This window comes from Pseudorca crassidens, chromosome 5 (genome assembly GCF_039906515.1).
Source record: "Pseudorca crassidens isolate mPseCra1 chromosome 5, mPseCra1.hap1, whole genome shotgun sequence".
NCBI lineage: Eukaryota > Metazoa > Chordata > Mammalia > Artiodactyla > Delphinidae > Pseudorca > Pseudorca crassidens.
The window spans coordinates 18138451-18154849 of record NC_090300.1 but is presented as its reverse complement, the minus strand read 5'-3'; positions in this window follow the sequence as shown (position 1 = coordinate 18154849).

Sequence of the window (16399 nt, the reverse complement as noted above, 5' to 3'; positions counted from 1 at the left end):
TACAGCTAACTTTTCAGTATTATCTACCATGACCATCCTTTTCAGATTCTCCAACCCATCAGAACTAGTTGTCTCCCCAACTCCACATTCATTGCTGACTCACATGATATTACTTAGGCTCATTTCACCTAGAATGCCTTCTCCCTGCTTACCTCATCTTAGCTACGCCTTATCCTTCTTTCTCGGGCTGATCAGATTCTTTCCTTTTCCACAAAATGTTCCTTTAACGGTTCAATCCAGAGTAATTTTTCAACAGTGAACTCTTAGCACTACAGTTCTATTTTCCTCTTAAAGCAATCAATTATATTCTGCTTTGTGATATTTAACAGAGTGGGGAATTTTATTCACCTGAATTTGAGAAAAGCTGTTCTTTTAATGACAAGCAGTCAGAGCAGGGAACTGAAAGCATGTCCCTGGGGGTTCTCCAGCGGAAAAGGTCATGTGCTATGAGGGTGAGGGGCAGAGCAAAGAACTCAGGCAGAGAAGGAGAAATGGAAGGAGGAAAATATGGTGGCAGGGATACTTTGTGGGTAGTGATAGAAGAGCTGCCATGACAGTGAAATGCTGGAGTGAACCTGAAATATCAGAATAAGATATTTAGGAAATTTTGTAATACACTATATTATCTAATCTTCCGTGCTATTTCTACAAGAAAACCTCCTGAAAGAACAGCACTATTTTTCGAGGCTATAAAAGTGAGATGTGTGTATAATGCACTGAGACAAAGTACAAGGAAATGCAGGCTTATAAGGCTTATAAAAGTTACAAATAATTCTTGCATTTTTTAACTTGTGTGAATGTTTAATTCTTTTTATAGGTTTATGATGTCTTCCTTATTTATACTTATGAGAAGAGGAAATATATTTTGCTGACTTATAATATGTAGTCTGAAAACAGGACTAATCACATGATAAATGCTTCCAGAAAATTTTTTTAGTAAAAGATTTCTCAAAGTCAAGGTCACTTTAGAAATAGAGTTACATTATGCAAAATTATTAACATATTTAATGGGGCAAGGAGATGTCAACCTACCACTTTTAATTAAGGATTGTTTTGTTTTATTCCTGCATTTGAAATCTCAAGGGGCACCTTAGCTAAAATACACAGACAACTTTTTAATTCAGGGCAAAAAAGAGTAAGGAGTGCTTAATCTGCTACTTTAGAAGAAAAGTAAGAAGAAAGATGGGCAGCAGTTGATAGCTGACATGAATTGTTTTTTGAGTTATTTACAGCCTTTTTAGTTTGGTTCTTTTATTCAAATACCAATGCTGCTGGAATCTATTCTGGGCATATTTGTGCCTAGGATGAAAGAATGTTCCCCCAAAATGCAACTAGAGCATCAAGATTCATTTTACTCCTAAAAGCCAGACAGTGGAATACAGTGGATAGTTTCTTATGGTGGGTAATTTTATGTAAGAAAAATTAAAATCTTTCCATCTTCTTTTGTTAATGAAACAGTGAATCATGGTCTGAACATCTGAGGAATAGAAGGGAGTTGGAGGCACCAAAATCTATTCCTGGACCTACCCCTGATTCATGCAGTATATTTGGACAAATCTCTAATTACCTCTGTGTCTTAGCATCATTAGAACATTCACTCACTCATTCCTGCAGCATTAGTGAGTAACCATAAGGTGCCCACACATAAGGATGGAAAGGCATATTTTCTAGAAATCCACAGTCTAGAAAGAGATAAATCTATAAACAAGTCACTGCAACTCATTGTGACTAGGAATATATCACAGGTGCTCCAGGTGCAGTGGTGGAACAAAGGAATGTGTGGGGTAGGAAGGGCCAGGGAAGTGTTCCAAGAGGAAGAAACCCTTGAATGGGCCTGAATAGTATGTGGGAGTTTACTAGGAGGGGCCGGGAGAGCAGGACTCTAAGTACAAGGAACAGTATGTTCAAACGCATGGAAACATGAAAGAACACTTTTGAGAGGGAGTACTATAAATAGTTTAATGTGATAGAATAGGTTATATTGAGAGGCGGTGAGCAATGGAGGATAAAATTGAAGAGAAAACAGCCAAATACTGGAGGATCTTACATATTATGCAAAGAGTTCAGTTGAATGCTTTAATCAGGATATTAATATGATCTTATTTCTGTTTTTCAGAAAGGTTACTTTTCTCATCATGTGACAAGTAGACTGTAAGGTACGGAGACTAAAGTTAGGCAATTTAGAAGGAAACTGAAATTATCCAGGCAGATAATGATGAAAGCCTACACCAAAACAATGGGAATGAAGAGGTTGGGGCAGATCTTAACAATATTAATAAAATAAAATGTACAGGATAGCTATGGAACCATTAAAATAAAATGCCTTTCCATGAAAAAAAAAAAAACCCCCAAAATCAAAAAGCAATATGTTAGAGTTGCCATCTTAACATACCCTCACCAGGATTAATTTCTGTCTTAAAAAATACTTGTAATTTTATAAGTGAAAAATTTGAATTGATTTAATCCTTACTTCTTTCATTATCATTTCTTCATATATATATGTTCATACATTTGTTTTGGTCACGTGTTTTCTTACATTGTCTATTCATGTCCTTGCCTATTTTTCTACTGGATTGACAGAAATTTTCTCAATTAATTTAAATAACTCTATAGAGAAGTTATATTTATCCTCTACTTGCAATAAATATGTTGGACTTTTTCCTCAAAAAAAAAAAAAAAAAGAAACAAAGAAAGAAAGAAATGGAAGGAATGAGGGAATGAGGAGAAGGGATTAATCTGGAAGACCTCCCAGATTTCTTGTTCAGTTGGCAGGTACTGGCTCATTTCATTAATTTATTATTGGGAGGAAAACAATGGAACAATATTTGTGTGTGCTGAATTTTAGATGATAAGCAAAAATTGGGGGATATTTCACTTTTCTTTATCAATGGAGTTTTCTAAAGATTAATTTACTTTCTGGAGTCTGAAGGTGATTCCAATGGACTATATATTTCACAGGTTTACCAATGTTCCCTTTCTAAAATTTTCCTTTTGCTCGCTTTTTCCTCTTTAATTTTGGTCTTGTAGCAGATGACTATGTGACTGTTCAGAATTACTCCTCGAAAATTTGGAGAGTGACATCTATAAATAACTTCATAGGAAGCCGCTCTGGACTTTCACATCACCACTAACAGTTGTAAATTTTTTTAAAGCAGTCTTATTTTTGTTGATATGCTAAAATGGGCATTTAGTCCCTCTTTGCCCATGTACTTTCTAACATTTATTAAAAACCCTTCCTGATTGTGGACAGGTTCACCATTTTCAAAATAAAATGACATGTGATCACTCTTTAAGTTTTTCATATTTTACCCCCTTCCCACTAAAAAAACTATTAAAAAAAAAAAACCCCTATGCAAAGGCTCTGTGAAGAAAAGAGAGGGAGGGAAGAAGGGAGGGAGGGAAATAAAGCTATGACAGGGCTTCCCTGGTGGCGCAGTGGTTGAGAGTCCGCCTGCCGATGCAGAGGACACGGGTTTGTGCCCCGGTCTGGGAAGATCCCACGTGCAGCAGAGCGGTTGGGCCTGTGAGCCATGGCCGCTGAGCCTGCGCGTCCCGTGCTCCGCAACGGGAGAGGCCACAACAGTGAGAGGCCCATGTAACGCAAAAAAAAAAAAAAAGCTATGAGAATTGAATGGGAGGTTTATATTCTAATATAAAGCTATTTTTTCCCAAGGATATTCCCATTCCTTATTTATTGTCTGGAATGAAAGTTCTGATTTAACATTTCCTCCTTGAGTGTCTTTTGTCAGTAATCAAGATGACTTGAGTTGACTGCCCTAAATATAGTCTGTCAATTTGGAATTGTGAAAAGATGTGAGCTGCTGTGAAACAGTTCCTTTCTTTAATATAACTAGAAGAAAGAAAGCAAATCACAGATAATTCAATGCATAATATGCTGCCCAAAGGCCCTAAAGGTCAATCTATTTATATACTCCAGTGTGTATTACATAGACTGAAGTTTTCAAAAATATCATCAGAAATAGTTGTGTTTTAGGCAAAATAAAGCTAAAAATAAGTATCTAAATAAGATATACTTATTTTTAGCTTTATTTTGCCAGAGAGAATATCTCTTTGTATTTTCCAATTCAACATTCTTTAAAAAAAAAAAACCCCTTTCCTATTTCTGCATCATTACATCAGCTTTCAAATGCAATCAAGCTTCCATTACTTAAGCCTGATTAGCAAATCCTATTACTCTTGTTCTTCTCCATTCACTCCTCCATGACACCCCTTTATGAACACTTCTATCATTTGATGAAAAGGGAGAGAAACATGAAGTCAAACATTAATCAGTCTAATCTGCAATTTTCACTGTCCGCACAAAATATTCAGTGTGGAGGACTTTGAAACAAATGATTAAGGTTAAAAAACCAAACCAAAATAACCTGTCTCCAATAAGAAATTTAGTAATATTTTGCCCACCATATATCATCAGCATAGGTAACTGAGGTTTGGCCTTAGATTCAGTAGGAAGTCTAAAAGCATAGTTTTGTTGGTTTTCTTTTTCTAAATTTTATTTATTTTTTTATACAACACGTTCTTATAAGTTATCCATTTTATACATATTAGTGTATATATGTCAATCCGAATCTCCCAGTTCACCACAAGCACCACTGCCCCCTGCCGCTTTCCCCCCTTGGTATCCGTACGTTTGTTCTCTACATCTGTGTCTCAATTTCTGCCATGCAAACTGGTTCATCTGTACCATTTTTCTAGGTTCCACATATATACGTTAATATACGATATTGGTTTTTCTCTTTCTGACTTACTTCACTCTATGACAGTCTCTAGATTCGTTTAAGAAAATTGAAATCATAACAATTTCGTTCCTTTTTACAGCTAATATTCCATGTATATATATACCACATCTTCTTTATCCATTTGTCTGTCTATGGGCATTTAGGTTGCTTCCATGACCTGGCTATTGTAAATAGTGCTGCAATGAACATTGGGGTGCATGTGTCTTTTTGAATTATGGTTTTCTCTGGGTATATGCCCAGTAGTGGGATTCAGTAGCTGAATCATATGGTAGTTCTATTTTCAGTTTTTTAAGGAACCTTCATATTGTTCTCCATAGTGGCTGTATCAATTTAAATTCCCACCAACAGTGCAAGAGGGTTCCCTTTTTTCCACTCCCTCTCCAACATTTGTTGTTTGTAGGTTTTCTGATGGTGCCCATTCTAACTGGTGTGAGGTGGTACCTCATTGTAGTTTTGACTTGCATTTCTCTAATAATTAGTGATGTTGAGCAGCTTTACATGTACTTCTTGGCCATCTGTATATCTTCTTCGGAGAAATGTCTATTTAGGTCTTCTGCCCATTTTTGGATTGGGTTGTTTGTTTTTTTGATATTGAGCTACATGAGCTGTTTATATATTTTGGAGATTAATCCTTTGTCCGTTTATTTGTTTGAAAATATTTTCTCCCATTCTGAGGGTTGTCTTTTTGTCTTGTGTGTAGTTTCCTTTGCTTTGTAGAAGCTTTTAAGTTTCATTAGGTCCCATTCATTTATTTTTGTTTTTATTTCCATTACTCTAGGAGGTGGATCAAAAAAAATCTTGCTGTGATTTATGTCAAAGAGTGTTCTTCCTATGTTTTCCTCTAAGAGTTTTATAGTGTCCAGTCTTACATTTAGGTCTCTAATCCATTTTGAGTTTATTTTTGTGTATGGTGTTAGGGAGTGTTCTAATTTCATTCTTTACATGTAGCTGTCCAGTTTTCCCAGCACCACTTATTGAAGAGACTGTCTTTTCTCCATTGTATATCCTTGCCTCCTTTGTCATAGATTAGTTGACCAGAAGTGCCTGGGTTTATCTCTGGGCTTTCTATCCTGTTCCATTGATCTATATCTCTGTTTTTGTGCCAGTACCATATTGTCTTGATTACTGTAGCTTTGTAGTATAGTCTGACATCAGAAAGTCTGATTCCTCCAGCTCCATTTTTTTCCCCTCAAGACTGCTTTGGGTATTTGGGGTCTTTTGTGTCTCCATACAAATTTGAAGATATTTTGCTCTAGCTCTGTAAAAAATGCCATTGGTAATTTGATAGGGATTGCATTGAATTCTGTAGATTGCTTTGGGTAATATAGTCATTTTCACAATGTTGATTCTTCCAGTCCAAGAACATGGTATATCTCTCCATCTGTTTATATCATCTTTAATTTCTTTCATCAGTGTCTTACAGTTTTCTGCATACAGGTCTTTTGTCTCCCTAGGTACGTTTTTACCTAGGTATTTTATTCTTTTTGTTGCAATGGTAAATGGGAGTGTTTCCTTAATTTCTCTTTCAGATTTTTCATCATTAGTATGTAGGAATGCAAGAGATTTATGTGCATTAATTTTGTATCCTGCTACTTTACCAAGTTCAGTGATTAGCTCTAGGAGTTTTCTGGTGGCATCTTTAGGATTCTCTATGTATAGTATCATGCTATCGGCAAACAGTGACAGCTTTACTTCTTCTTTTCCAATTTGTATTCCTTTTATTTCTTTTTCTTCTCTGATTGCTGTGGCTAGGACTTCCAAAGCTATGTTGAATAATAGTGGCACAAGTGGACATCCTTGTCTTGTTCCTGATCTTAGAGGAAATGTTTTCAGTTTTTCACCCTTGAGAATGATGTTTGCTCTGGGTTTGTCATATATGGCCTTTATTATGTTGAGGTAGTTTCCCTCTATGCCCACTTTCTGAAGAGTTTTTATCATAAATGGGCGTTGAATTTTGTCAAAAGCTTTTTCTGCATCTATTGAGATGATCATATGGTTTTTATTGTTCAGTTTGTTAATATGGTGTATCACATTGATTGATTTGCATACTGAAGAATCCTTGCATCCCTGGGATAAATCCCACTTGATCATGGTGTATGATCCTTTCAATGTGTTGCTGGATTCTGTTTGTTAGTATTTTGTTGAGGATTTTTGCATCTATATTCATCAGTGATATTGGTCTGTAATTTTCTTTTTTTTGTAGTATCTTTGTTCGGTTTTGGTATCAGAGTGATGGTGGCCTCATAGAATGAGTTTGGGAGTTTTCCTTCCTCTGCAATTTTTTGGAAGAGTTTGAGAGGGATGGGTGTTAGTTCTTCTCTAAATGTTTGATAGAATTCACCTGTGAAGCCATCTGGTCCTGGACTTTTGTTTCTTGGAAGATTTTTCATCACAGTTTCAATTTCATTACTTGTGATTGGTCTGTTCATATTTTCTATTTCTTCCTGGTTCAGTCTTGGAAGGTTATACCTTTCTAAGAGTTTGTCCATTTCTTCCAGGTTGTACATTTTATTGGCATAGAGTTGCTTGTAGTAGTCTCTTATGATGCTTTATATTTCTGCGGTGTCTGTTGTAACTTCTCCTTTTTCATTTCTAGTTTCATGATTTGAGTCCTCTTGCTCTCTTTCTTGATGAGTCTTGCTAATGGTTTATCAATTTTATTTATCTTCTCAAAGAACCAGCTTTTACTTTTATTGATCTTTGCTATTGTTTTCTTTGTTTTTATTTCATTTATTTCTGCTCTGATCTTTATGATTTCTTTCCTTCTACAAAACTTTGGGTTTTGTTTGTTCTTCTTTCACTAGTTCCTTTAGGTGTAACATTAGATTGTTTATTTGAGATTTTTCTTGTTTCTTGAGGTAGGCTTGTATTGCTATAAACTTCCCTCTTAGAACTGCTTTTGCTGCATCTGATAGTTTTTGGATCATCATGTTTTCATTGTCATTTGTCTCTAGGTATTTATTGATTTCCTCTTTGACTTCTTCAGTGGTCTCTTGGTTATTTTGTAATGTATTGTTTAGCCTCCATGTGTTTGTGTTTTTTACATTTTTTTCACTGTAATTGATTCCTAATCTCATAGCGTTGTGGTCAGAAAATATGTTTGTTATGATTTCAATTTTCTTAAATTTACTGAGGCTTGATTTGTGACCCAGGATGTGATCTATCCTGGAGAATGTTCTGTGTGCATTTGAGAAGAAAGTGTAATCTGCTGTTTTTGGATGGAATGTCCTATAAATATCAATTAAATCTATCTGGTCTGTGTGTCATTTAAAGCTTCTGTTTCCTTATTTATTTTCATTTTGGATGATCCGTCCATTGGTGAAAGTGAGGTGTTAAAGTCCCCCACTATTATTGTGTTACTGTCGATTTCCTCTTTTATAGCTGTTAGCAGTTGCCTTCTGTATTGAGGTGCTGCTATGTTGGGAGCATATATATTTATAATTGTTATCTCTTTTTCGTGGATTGATCTCTTGATCATTATGTAGTGTCCTTCCTTGTCTCTTATAACATTCTTTATTTTAAAGTCTATTTTATCTGATATGAGTATTGCGACTCTAGCTTTCTTTTGATTTCCATTTGCATGGAATATCTTTTTCCATCCCCTCACTTTCAGTCTGTATGTGTCCCTAGGTCTGAAGTGTGTCTCTTGTAGACAACATATATATGGGTCTTGTTTTTGTATCCATTCAGCAAGCCTGTGTCTTTTGGTTGGAGCATTTAATCCATTCACATTTTAGGTAATTATAGATATGTATGTTCCTATTACCATTTTCTTAATTGTTTTGGGTTTGTTTTTGTAGGTCCTTTCCTTCTCTTGTGTTTCCTGTCTAAAGAAGTTCCTTTAGCATTTGTTGTGGAGCTGGTTTTGTGGTGCTGAATTCTCTTAGCTTTTGCTTGTCTGTAAAGCTTTTGATTTCTCCATCGAATCTGAATGAGATCCTTGCTGGGTAGTCATCTTACCTTTCATAACTTTAAATATGTCATGTCACTCCCTTCTGGCTTGTAGAGTCTGCTGAGAAGTCAGCTGTTAACCTTATGGGAGTTCCCTTGTATGTTATTTGTCATTTTTCCATTGCTGCTTTCAATAATTTTTCTTTGTCTTTAATTTTTGTCAGTTTGATTACTATGTGTCTCAGCGTGTTTCTCCTTGGGTTTATCCTGCATGGGACTGTCTGTGCTTCCTGGTCTTGGGTGGCTGTTTCCTTTCCCATATTAGGGAAGTTTTCGACTATAATCCCTTTAAATATTTTCTTGGGCCTTTTCTCTCCTTCTTCTCCTTCTGGGACCCCTATAATGTGAATGTTGTTGTGTTTAATGTTATCCCAGAGGTCTCTTGGGGTGTCTTCATTTATTTTCATTCTTTTTTCTTTATTCTGTTCCGTGGCAGTGAATTCCACCATTCTGTCTTCCAGGTCACTTATCTGTTCTTCTGCCTCAGTTATTCTGCTATTGATTCCTTCTAGTGTATTTTTCATTTCAGTTATTGTATTGTTCATCTCTGGTTGTTTGTTCTTTAATTCTTCTAGGTCTTTGTGAAACATTTTTTTCATCTTCTCGATCTTTGCCTCCATTCTTTTTCCGAGGAGGCCTGGATGATCTTCACTATCATTACTCTGAATTCTTTTTCTGGAATATTGCCTATCTCCACTTCATTTAGTTGTTTTTCTGGGGTTTTATCTTGTTCCTTCATCTGCTACAAAGCCCTCTGCCTTTTGATCTTGTCTATCTTTCTATGAATGTGTTTTTTGTTCCACAGGCTGCAGGATTGTAGTTCTTCTTGCTTCTGCTGTTTGCCCTCTGGTGAAAAGCCTAGTTTTAATATGGGACTTTCTATGTGATAGAAGTTACTGCCATTTATTTATCTCTCCTTTTTTTTTTTTTTTTTTTGCGGTACGCGGGCCTCTCATTGTTGTGGCCTCTCGCATTGCGGAGCGCAGGCTCTGGACGCACAGGCCCAGCAGCCATGGCTCACGGGCCCAGCCGCTCCGCGGCATGTTGGATCTTCCCGGACCAGGGCACAAACCCATGTCCCCTGCATCGGCAGGCGGACTCTCAACCACTGTGCCACCAGGGAAGCCCTATCTCTCCTTTTTAACATATTGCATAAATGTAAATTCATTATGAAAATTATACCTTGAGCAAATAATGCAACTATTTAAAAATCTAGCAAATTAATCAGTTAATGTTTATCTCAGAAAAGATTAATGAAAAAATGAGGTTACACTGATGAAAGGATTTGGATTTTCTCACACCTTTTCAAAAGCCATGCATTTACCCATTTTTCTGTCTATGTAATTGTAAAAAGAAACTAACTAGATTAGATATACAAAATAATATCATTGAGACCTCACTGTCCTATTCATATAATTGAAGTTGTATGAACATTTATGATATAACCATCTATTTCCAAAGCGTTAAACTCTCTAGTGATAAAATTGTGTTTAGATTTGAAATCTGGCAAATTAATTCAAGTTAAGAACAGGATTATTTGTAAGAAAACTTTAAAATGTGATAGTTTCTCATGTAGGTTGAAGAGAGAAGTATAATAGTGAATTCCAATAGAAAAAGCTTACCATTGCAGCAAGACCTGGATACTGCTCTGTGTTGAAAAAGTGCTGGGCCAGGCAGTGAAACATATAGGTTCAGTCTTTAGTTAAGGCACTTTCTTTGCTGTGGGCCTCAGTTTCTTTATTATAAAATAAGACTTTGTATGAAATGATCTTTAATTCTTCCAACTAAAGCATTGTGGATTCTTTTATCACAATGCTTATTGATGATAGAGGTAGCAAAAACCATGAAAAATTTATGAAAGAAAACTGTTCCCTTTCTCTCCAAGAGTTAACTGAAATGATAAGGAAAAATACAAGTAGCAGGAAGTCTATAGCATCAATAGAACCTTAGAGCATATATGTGGAATGTAGAAAAATGGTACAGATGAACCTACTTCCAGGGCAGGAATAGAGAGAGATGCAGATGTAAAGAACAAACATGTGGACACGGGGGATGGGGAAAGGTGAGGGTGGGACGAATTGGGAGATTAGGACTGGCATATATACACTACCATGTGTAAAATAGATAGCTAATGGGAACCTGCTATAAAGCACAGGAAGCTCAGCTCGGTGCTCTGTGATGACCTAGATGGGTGGGATGGGGAGGGAGGGAGGTCCAAGAGGGACAGGATATATGTATACATATAGCTGATTTGCTTCATTGTACAGCAGAAACTAACAAAACATTGTAAAGCAATTACACTCCAAGAAAAAATAATAATTATAAAAAAACAAAAACAAAAAACAAACAAAAACAAAACAAAACAAAAAGAGAGCAGTGTACCATCTACATGCCACAAACATTCAGGATATCTGCTTTATATAATGCAGGTTTGACCAGACAGTTGGGGTTAAGAAAGTAGTATACAAGAGATTTCCGTGTACTAATTTTGTATCCTGCAATTTTACCAAATTCATTGATGAGCTCTTGTAGTTTTCTGGTAGCATCTTTAGGGTTTTCTATATATATTATCATGTCATCTGCAAACAGTGACAGTTTTATTTCTTCTTTTCCAATTTGGATTCCTTTTATTTCTTTTTCTTCTTTGATTGCCATGGGTAGGACTTCCAAAACTACGTTGAATAATAGTGGCGAGAGTAGACATCCTTGTGTTGTTTCTTACCTTAGAGGAAATGCTTTCACTTTTTCAAGATTAAGAATGATGTTTGCTGTGGGTGTGTCTTATATGGCCTTTATTATGTTGAGGTAGGTTCCCTCTATGCCCACTTTCTGGAGAGTTTTTATCATAAAATAAGTTGTTTTGTCAAAAGCCTGTTCTGCATCTATTGAAATGATCGTATGGTTTTTATTCTTCAATTTGTTGATGTGGTGTATCACACTGATTGATTTGCAGATATTGAAAAATCCTTGCATCCCTGGGGTAAATCCCACTTGATCTTGGTGTATGATCCTTTTAATGTGTTGTTGGATTTTTTTTGCGAGTACTTTGTTGAGGATTTTTGCGTCTATGTTCATCAGTGATATTGGCCTATAATTTTCTTTTTTGTGGTGTCTTTGTTTGGTTTTGGTATCAGAGTGAGGGTGGCCTCATAGAATGAGTTTGGGAGTATTCCTTACTCTGCAGTTTTTTAGAATAGTTTCAGAAGGATACATGTTACCTCTTCTCTAAATGTTTGATAGAATTCATCTGTGAAGCCATCAGGTCCTAGACTTGTAACTTTCCTAATTTGAGTGAGAAGGGATTGGGGTAAGTGCAGGCCAAGTGATAGATGAGAGATACTAACTCCCAGGAAGAGAGCTACACAAAGCAAATAAAAACCCTGTAGGTGGCAAGTTTCTCTCTCAAGCATCTTCTCACTGAGCTATGTAAAAGCCTCTGATACCGCAGGCGTTACTGTCCATTAGGAGGTGAGTCAGGGCAAGGCAGCTCCCTGCATGCAGTGGAGGAACCAACCAAACAGATAGTGAGTTGCCTTTACTCTTTGTATCCTCACCCAATTCAAGGGGAAAAAACAAAACCACATAACTTAAGTCCCTGGCTTCCTCCCTACCACTGACAGGCTTTTGGATTACTGCACTGATAGCAGAAAATTGCAGGAATTTAGCATAAAATCAGAGAGAACAATAAGACATTACAGGAAAAATTTCCCACAGCACTTCAGGGGAAAGTATCTGACGCAGTGTGATCTCTCCTCCAACGTGGTGAGAATAACTGGTGTGCCAGAACTGGCTTGTACTGCCTCCAAAGAGCTGCTTGTTAAATTTTTAGGAATTGTGCAAGTCTGCTTTTATCATGTCAGTAGCTTGAAGTCAGCCATTTATGGAGTAGAAAAATATAATAGCCAAAATGAAAAATTCACTATAGAGGCTCAAGAGTAGATTTGACCATACAGAAGAAAGAATCATGAATCTTTAAGATAGATCAAAGAGATTAGGCAATCTGAAAAGCAGAAAGAAAATAGAATGAAGAAAAATAAAGAGAGCCTCAGAGAAATGTGAGATACCATTAAATGTACCAACATACCAGCATACATGTAACAGGAGTACCAGGAGAGAAAAGAGAGGAAAGGACAGAAAAAATACTTGAAGAAATAATGCCATTTACAATAGCATAAAAAAGGATAAAGTACTTAAGAATAAGGAAAGAAGTACAAAGTTTGTATACCAAAAACTACAAAACACTGTTGAATGAAATTGAAACTTAATATCATTAAAATGGCAATACTCCCCAAATTGATCTTCACATCCAACATAATCCCTATCAAAATTCTAGATGCCTAGGGCTTCCCTGGTGGCGCAGTGGTTGAGAGTCCACCTGCCGATGCAGGGGACGCGGGTTCACGCCCCGGTCCGGGAGGATCCCACATGCGGCGGAGCGGCTGGGCCCGTGAGCCATGGCCGCTGAGCCTGCACGTCCGGGGCCTGTGCTCCGCAACGGGAGAGGCCGCAGCAGTGAGAGGCCCGCGTACCGCAAAAAAAATTCTAGATGCCTATTTTCAGAAATTGAGAAGCTGATTTTAAATTTTATATTAAAAATCAAGGCACACAGAATAACCAAAATGATCTAAAAGAAGAATAAGGTTGCAGCACTCACATTTCCCAATTCGAAACTTACTGTAAAGATAGAATAATCAAGACAGTATAGCACTGCATAGACATACAGATCAGTAGAACAGAATTGAAAGTCCAGGAATAAACCATGACATTTATGGAAAATTGATTCTTGTCAAGGATTCCAAGAAAATAAATGAGGAAAAATAGGCTTTCCAACAGTAGGTTCTGGGACAAATGTATAATCATATGCAAAAGAATGGAGTTGGACCTTCTACCTCATATCATATACAAAAAGTAACTCAACAAAAATCTGTAAAACTCTTAGAAGAAAACAGAGGAGTAAAACTGTGTGACTTTGAGTTAGGCAATTGTTTCTTAGGTATGACACTTAAAACACAAGTGACAAAGAACAAATAGATAAATTGAACTTTATCAAATTAAAAACTTTGTGCTTCAAAGGAACTATCAATAATGTGAAAAAAACTGTTTATACAATGAGAGAACATATTTTCAAATCAAATATCTAATAAGAGGTTTGTATCCAGCTATATATAAAGAACTCTGACAGCTCAACAGTAAAAAAGAAAAGTAGCCCAATTAAATATTGGACAAAGGATTTGAAGAGACATTTCTCTGAAGAATATATGCAATTGGCCAATAGGCACATAAAAAAGTACTCATTGTCTTTAGTCACTAGGGAAATACAAATCAAACCCACAGTGGGACACCATTTCATACTTACTAAAGACCATGTTTTGTATGATTTCATTTATATAGAATGTTCAGATTGGGCAAAGCTCTAAAGATAGTATAGTATATATACTGTACTATAGTGGTTGCTTAGTGGTTGCTTAGGTTTTAGGGGTTGGGGTGGGGAGTGACACCTAATGGGTACAGAATTTCTGGGGTGATGAAAATGTTTTAAAGTTAGATTGTGATTATTGTTGTACAATTCTATGCATATTCTAAAAAACATTGAACTGTACATTTTAAATGGGAGAATTTTATGGTATATGAAATAGGTCTCAATTATGATTTTATAAAAAGGAGGAAGTAATGGAATAATATGTTTCTGAAAAGGATTTCAGTGGAGATATTAAAAATATGACAACTGGTGCTTCAGGGGCACTGATTATCAGAACAGAATCTGGCCTCAGAGCTGCTAGGTCCTAGAGGTCTCCTCCTGGCATAGCCACTAACTAGTTACTAGATATTTGGATGTTCTGGGAACTATGGAGAACAGGTAGGTTTTCCAGGGCCTTGCAGCCGGAGTAATTTGCTAGTGTACAAAAGTATAGGCCCATAATCCTTAGTCTGAACTCTTTGGAGCCAGATGTGTTTCAGAATTTAGAATTTTTCAGATTTTGTAATGATACGATGGCTTCGATATTCAACCACCAAGGTATAGAAAATACAGAGGTCCAAGGAACATGTTAAACTTCACTATGAAGATACACAATCTACAGGACTTTGGCTGTAGAACACTCTGAGACAAATGTTTAGATTTCTTCAATAACTACCTAAAAGGTTTTTTAAAAAGATGGAGAGGAAATTATTGTTTGAAAAAGACTTCAGACAAATCAACCAATGACAGTTATTTGGACTTTGTCTGAATCTTGACTCTAATAATAAATTGTAAAAATTAAACTATGAAATTCTTGAAACAATTGGCCATATGGCGATGTTAAGGAATTATTGTTAACATGATGATTTAGATTTCCTTCAAAACAACATAATAGAGCGGAATTAAGTCATGGTATAGATGAAACAAAATCGGCCATTAGCTGAGAATTGTTAAAGCTGTGTGATGGGTACATGGGAGTTCATTATAATATTATATCCCTTTTTAAATGAATTTGAAATTTCCCATAGTAACAATGTTAAAGAAATAAAAGATAATATGATGTATATTATGTATACCCTTATCCCAGCAGCATCTGGAAAGAGCATCTAGTAATCAAACTTATTACCATTTCTGAAACAAAATGAATAATATTCACCCCAAGTGGGAAAAATAAAGATTATCAATAATCTCATATCTGTTCAATTCTTTGCTGCCAAATAATTTATATAGGACTCTTATTTTCAGAAAATTTTTGTTTAGAAATTTTAGATAAGGCATTGTGATCCTGTGCTTTCAGTATTTTAATAATCAGCACAGCTGTAGTGGGGTTTATCTGCTAAATACGAGACCTGTGTCATAGCAGAAAAGAGTCATAAATTTTCTATAATGTTATCTTTGTCTGATTAATTCCTGTTTATTCTTCAGGTAGCAGATTTAGTGCCTTTAGCTTATGGAGGCTTTTCTGGACCATTATGTTACGTTAGGCCCTGCTACCCTATAGGCCACCCACTTGCCTTATCATGATATTCAGGTTTGTTTTAACCGCTTGTCTTTGTTAAATTGCCTATTTTTGCTGCTAAATTGTAAGCTCAGAGATGTCAGGGATCCTAGTTCATCACTGTATACTAGCATCTAGTACTATGCAATAGGAATGATAAAGAACTTATGCAGTGATGATAACTAATTGCTAACAGTTTCCATGTCCTGCCAATGACAGTTGAAAGTTGAGTAGAATATAAACACGCAGACTTTATAGACATACTTAGACACAAGACACATGAACTAGCGGTTACATCTTTTAGTATTTTCTTTAGGTTAAGCATAGGCGTTCACAGCACTTTGTATTAGTAATGAGGCTAGAAAACTTTTTTTATTTTACAGAATGTGAAGGTCAATCTCTGATTTGAACTTGAATTTTAATTAATAAGAATTTCCCCCAAAAAGAGCCATAAATAAACTATTTGAAATGATTTTGAGGTTAACTATAAAATGAGCATCTTCAATCATAATCCAGGGTCTCAAACCTCAACTGAGTTCCCAATGTTGCCCTTAATTCTTTCCTTTTTTCCCCTGGTCAATTTTCCCTCCCTTTGTCTGCAATTGCTATTTAAATGTTCTCTATTTAACCCTCCTCTTAATGCACCTTTACATGTTTATCAGATTTTGAGAAAATGATTTAACATCATAAATAACCGAGAAAGAGAATCCATTATCAGAATCTGACTTTTCC